The sequence below is a fragment of the Petromyzon marinus genome, chromosome 13 (genome assembly GCF_048934315.1).
Source record: "Petromyzon marinus isolate PM22_M1 ecotype Great Lakes invasive population chromosome 13, UKy_Petmar_22M1.pri1.0, whole genome shotgun sequence".
NCBI classification, from domain to species: Eukaryota; Metazoa; Chordata; class Hyperoartia; order Petromyzontiformes; family Petromyzontidae; genus Petromyzon; species Petromyzon marinus.
In genome coordinates this window covers 1,818,460-1,825,103 of record NC_133679.1, presented here as the reverse complement: position 1 = coordinate 1,825,103, position 6,644 = coordinate 1,818,460, and the positions used below count along the sequence as shown (strand labels likewise).

At 39.5% G+C, this 6,644-nt stretch overlaps 1 long non-coding RNA gene across 1 annotated transcript in view; it reads left to right on the top strand.

The window, feature by feature from the left end:
• LOC116942199 (uncharacterized) overlaps positions 1-6,644 on the top strand; it is a 111,656-nt gene that overhangs the window by 71,820 nt on the left and 33,192 nt on the right. The window lies entirely within an intron of this gene.

Genomic DNA, 6,644 nt, shown 5'->3' with positions numbered 1-6,644 from the left:
CCTTATCTATAAAGAACGGCCACTGTTAATAGCGACAATGCTTTACTACGAGAAAGACACCGAACACACCGGGCCGTTCTTTGAGGATGTATGAAGAAGAATCCACTGCTGAGAATATCCTCTACTTCACTTAATAAAGCAGCACTTTCCTAAAGCCATTGTTTTATTCTCCTTGCATGATACTGTCTAATATTATGAAAACTATGATGACAAACGCATGACATGTCAAGGAAATTTCACAGCCCAGGCTATCTGCTCACAGATATGGCTGTTCTCATTATCACCATGATCTGTCCACTGCTAGACGAAAGCCTCCCAAAGGCCAACATCATATCTCAGTCCTGCTGTTCTAAGTCAAGAATCAATTCCCTGACATGCATGTCCATGCCCAAAGAGCTCACGAAAACCGGGCAAAAGGGCTCAGCAGACAATTACAGCATGCTGCACCACTCGGTCTAAAAAATAACACAAAGGCAATGCAAAAAAACATTCACCACCCTCCAGGAAAATAACTAAGTCACTATATTTATATACTGTATATATAATTACCTTAAAAGATTATAGTGTTTTCACAATGAAAGTTCTGTTATACCTTTCACTGATTAAAAACATATATTTTTGTAAACAACAGCATTACCCTCACAATGCTAACAACCCCAACCAACACACGGAGCTACAATACACGTGTCGCTTCATGGACACATTTGAGACATCAGCAATCGACATAGTGACAGACTGCCTGCAAAATAAGCCATACAATTTTAAATAACCTTGCATGTATTTTCGAGCACTACCTTACAAACTAGTATTATGACATTTAAAGTACAGTGTCCCCAGAGGAAGTACTTATTTGTTATTGACCTGGCAGAGAACCGAGGTAAACAAATCCATTTATTTTCACAACAAGCCACAACAGAGCACGAAATGATGTACTTTCCAAGGCCCCCATACCATTACCGCGCACCTTAAACGCTTGATTGCTATGTATATTATTCTCAACGTTCCACCGCAATATAATTTACTTGACGAAGTGTTCTGTATTTAGCCTCTAAGATTCCAATTGATATACAGTATATCAATAAATGTAAATACGATAATAATAATAACTAAGTTTCAGAATATATGGTAATGCAGTTATTCGACGAAGAAAATACAAAACATACCATCACCAAAATTAAACGCTCTAGCTTTTGCAACTTGAATTGCTGACTTTTAAACACTCACAATTACGTTATTAATCAACTGTAAAAACGATATAAATTGTAAAAAAAAAAATTCTGTAGACCCTCACAATAAGCTGTCTATCATTTTATGTGAAGTTTGGAAGAATTAATAAAGAACCTGTTTAATTTATTGTTATTATTTAAAATCTGGCAATCCTTTCTGAACCACTCATGTCAAACCGTAATTATTATTGCCCAAGGTCTCCGTTAGAAGCTAAGGCATCCTGCCCAATGTCGGTATGTGCCAAACACGACACGGCGTTCGTGTACACTTTGAGATGTAATTTACGGGATTGTGAAACGATTGAGGCACAATGGAGGTTAATTAAACATTCACTGTCTCAGCAATTCAAAATGCATATGTGAATGTCAACGTTTCGCAGGATGTACCGTTGTGAATATATATCACAGTTGTTTCTTTAATATGTGATAAGTGACTGTGATGTTTTTTGTTTCATTTTTTTAAATAGGTCACATTCATATTATTGGTTCTTTCGGTAAAGTCACGTAGAAGGGGAATAATAAAATAATACAAATAAAACAATAAAATTCTCACGACGTTTCGATTGCAACACAAGCAATCATCATTGTATTATTTTATTATTTCCCTTCGACGTGACTTTACCGAAATAACAAAGAATATGAATCCCTGCAGTCACGAAAGCTTTAAATCGAAATTTAAGGTCACATTCACTTTTGAAAATTTGACACTTGAGGTGACACAATTACCTGAATACGTTACATATGTATGTTTTGTCATTATGCAGGGAACTATAAGATTTTGTGCTTGGGATGTGATAACAGCACACAATAGCCCACCGGTAAAAAATAATAATGGTATTACAAGGTGTTTAGAGTCCCTATGGTAGCAACGTTGCTGCTTAAGTAATTCCCCTCGACATCACTAGGTTGGTGCAGCAATCAAACAATCACATAGCAAACTGGCTTATTGGGAGCACATTGACCACTAAGCTATCCATGCTAGGTAAATACAAAGGGATTCCAAGAGAAAACTCTTCATGTATGAAGTGGTTTCTTTGTGTTGGTTTTATTGATGTAGGAATTATAAACACTGCAACTTGAAGCACATTGTTATTTTTAGTTAGTGTCATTATGAGGCTACTCTTCTTAATTCACCTTTAAAGAAAAATGTAAAATTGTCTATAATGTAGTGGAGTGGTTGAGAGAATGTGGTTAGGTAATCTTTATTCTGACAAGTAAACTTAATTATACGGAACTGCCGTTTGTGTTTAGTTTGTTGTCCTTCCCCGCACCTCCGATTAGCACGGTTGTAATACATACGTTGTGAATGAAGTTCTACATACATACTTACATATAGGTAAATGTTGTTATCATAATGTATTCATAGACAGTCAAAGGCACGGTATTTAAAACGAGCTCCAAGCTGGTCGGCAATGCAGATGGCGGTGAGGAAATTTCGAACTTTGCTTTCTAACATGTACACCATGATTAAAATAATCCCTCAAAATACCTTATGACACTTTATAAATATTCATAATAAATACATCATATTTTATATGTCAAATGCACTTTTTTAATTCAAGTTGTTTAAACTTCAACTTGCCCTCAATAGTTGTTCCTTTTTTGATGTGATACAATTTCAACTGCCCTTATTATACCAACAAATCTCATCTACCACAGAGCCATTATCAAGCATCAGTAACACTGACACATGCCACGTGAGACAGGAAAACAATACACTGGACCATGCAAATGCTACTTTTTGAAACTTCTGATGTAGGAAAAGGTGCAGTATTCTTAACCTGGCAGTGTATACCAAGCTTTACAATGTTGCCAATAGTAAACTTGCAAATACTACATTACAGTCGTAAAAAAAGTATTATTTGATTAAATCTGACAGAATAACAAATGATGATTTAACATTTGCAAAATTACCTGAAATAATTTTAAACCGATTATTTTAAATCTGGCAGCCAATTCAACTTAACCACAACAATGCAAACAACATTATACACGCATCGTTTTCATTCCTGTGCAGTATTCCTTACAATTACTGGTCAACGAAATAAATAATTCGAGGTAATTCCAAGCTTGACAATGCTCGTGTCATGCTTATGCAGCCCATATCTACACTCGTATTGAGTTGCTCAGTCTCATTGCCTAAATTATCCACGCTTTGCTGTTGGTTAAAATCATATTAGACGCATTATAATAACCGTTACTGTATTTTAATATCCAAGAGCTCCACGTTTTATTACCTTAATGCATTTTAATCCAGCTGGATTGTGCCTTAGCAGAGCCAACATTTTTATGGAGAAATTTGAGACTGACGCCATCCAGACTGCCACTCTGCGCCCAACCTTATGGAAGAGGTACATGGATGACACTTTTGTCATCTGGCCACATGGCCGGCATGCTCTAGACCAATTCTTCGACCACATCAATTCCATACACCCAGCCATCAGATTTACCATGGAAGTCGAAAAAGATGGCAAGCTACCTTTATTGGCTGTCCTAATAAAAAAGAGACCTGATGGTTCAATGAGCCACTCTGTCTACAGGAAAGCTACCCATACGGATGCTTACCTGAAACCGGATTCCCACCACCATCCATCCCAGAAGAATTCCCTCATCAAGACTCTGCACCATAGAGCCCGAAGCATATCCGACCAAGAACACATAGCCAGTGAACTCAAGCATGTACACCAAGCTCTTAAGGCTAATGGTTATTCCGACTACACAATCCGCAAAGCTATCATTCCCACCATTAAGAAGGACCCTCTTGAGGAGCCTTTCAAAACCATCACTTTACCCTACATTGCAGGGATCACAAAAAATATCTCCCAAATCTTGAATAAACGCAAGATCCAGGTCCGATTCAACACATTACATAAAATCCGTGATCTGGTTCCATCTGTAAAAGATGGGATTCCGGACATACAGTACCCTGGCGTCTACAAACTAAGTTGCCTCTGTTGTAGTAGTTACATTGTAGAAACCAAACGACATGTCTCGGACCGCATTCGTGAACACAAAGCAGACCTTAAACACGGTAGGACCAACACCTCAGCCATGGCAGATCACTGTTATAATTCAGTAGGTTCACATGACATTGACTTCTTTGCAAACCATCTGGCTACCATGAGAGATTCGTTCATGAGGCTATCCACATATACAAACACAGACAATTTCAACCGAGAAGATGGATTCTGGCTTAGCAATCATTGGAAGGATTTGATACACCATTTCGGGTCTTAATTGATTGATCAGCTTAAGGTGGCTTTCAGACCGCATCCATTATTTTTCGTCTCCCCCCTCCTCTTTTCCGAGCATAGATGGACTCGTCCATCTGAACAAACTGTCAACTCCTTCTCCGTGGTGCTAACGTAAAAAAACCGCCACTTTTTTCAAAATTTCTTGTTGTGGTTTTCACACCTGATGATGATTGCTTGTGTTGCAGTCGAAACGTCGTGAGAATTTTATTGTTTTATATTTTTATTATTTCCCTTCTACGTGACTTTACCGAAAGAACCAAGAATATGAATCCCTGCAGTCACGAAAGCTTTAAATAAAAAAAAGGAATTAAAGTTATTTAAAATGCAGTAGCAATTGAGGACCGACTCACCCCACCATCCCTCCAGGGTGACGAAGTTCCATTCCACTTGGCTGGGTTGCCAATATCATCTTAAACCACAATGCGACAAACAGGTTTACATGGATATGGTAATTTCCAGAGCAAGTCCTGCATTCTGGAGCGAATTACTGATTTTAAAAATAGATCTGGAATAACATACTGTATACAGAGCTACCAGCTTGTGAAATCAGATGAACAAAAATATTCAAATGTAACCACGCTCAACGCCTCCCATGCTGCTGTATTTAGTTACCACTTGGAATCACTCAAATACCGTGTACATCATACAAGAAATACAACATACCATTTTCGCGTTTGTATCCTTTACAAAGTGTACATATGTCTACAATACTGCTTTATCTTTTTAAATTAGTTTGTCAAACGTACGGACTTGATTTTCATCCCCCCCCCCCCCCCGTACATTTTCATTATGCACACTTAGAACAATCGTACACTGCAGTGGCAATTTACCCGGCATATACATCCTCAGAGGTTAATCTCTTTCAGGAGGCTTCCTACATTGGGATGATTGTGCTCACTTTCGGGGTTAATGAGCGTCTGGGTTCACGTGGGAGGCAACAGCAGAAACCCCATCAAGAGAGGGGGTGACAACCAACACTGCCATCTCCTGGCCAAATCGCTCGCCCCGACGCCTACAACACCTGGCAAGCACGAGGCAATAGCCCATCCAAGCATTAGCCAGGTACAGAGGCGGTTTAACTTAACATATCTGATGAGTACCGGCGAACTTAGGCGAGGGTCGTGGACAATTTAGATTAAAACGCCGAGATTGTGGTGAATTTGACGGAAGTTTTGACTCGATGGCCATTTGCTTAAAACAGGGCGGCAATGCGCAATCTAATCGGGTGACGTTATAATTGGCCTACGAATACCATCATCATTTGATTCACTGCCGTTGTTGTAAATAACGCTTGGGGGTGGGGGGAACAGGGTTCGCCTGTGAATCCGTGGGTAATTTGGCTCCAAGCAAGGAGTGAGGAGGAGGCCGTGTCGATTTGGATTGAGCTCGGTTCCCTCCATCATCACAGGGCAGTGTCCAGAACAAGAAGGGTTGGGACTTGATCGTGTTTCTGACATCGACAGCAAGCTCCCATGTTCTCCTTGGAGTCGCGGCTCTCTCGATTAATTTTTTTTTATCTCGTTTAACGAAGCTCCAAATTCGTATCGGACAGCCACGGGCCATCCATGTTCAATCAACATCGGGGTGCACGAACACATTCACCCGACACTGCCGTGTCTTTTAAGCCGCATCTTTCTCTTAAAAAACGGACCATTTTGCTGTTTAATGTAGAGTGGTGGTTTCTACTCCTTCCCACCTTAGTGTCGAGACATGTATGCGATAGGATATAACGATTAGTCTAAGATGAAACGAGGAGAGATTGAATGGGTGCGCTGTGAGCTCCGTTGTCGACAGAAGAGCACAGAACGGGGCCTATTAATGCCCTCTACAGGGGGCATTAAGGATAAGCAACACAGATTTTTTTGTTTCTATACCAAATTTCAATGGTTTAGTGCTGCGACAGCGTTTCCAAATCCCACGACAGTCCTGCAGAAAACGTCGCCTCAGTGTTATAAACGACTGTGTTCAGTTGTTTTGCTATTTCCACCACGGTAATATTCAGTTCCTCTAATTAATGCATTGTCTGTACATTTACAGTACTGTGCTCATGAATTTTAGTCGACTGGTCAACACTGAAAATATGACATTTTTTATGGTATACATATGATCAATCATACGCGTATACTATATATTTGTTGTGCAATTGAAGCTATTTGCATTTTCC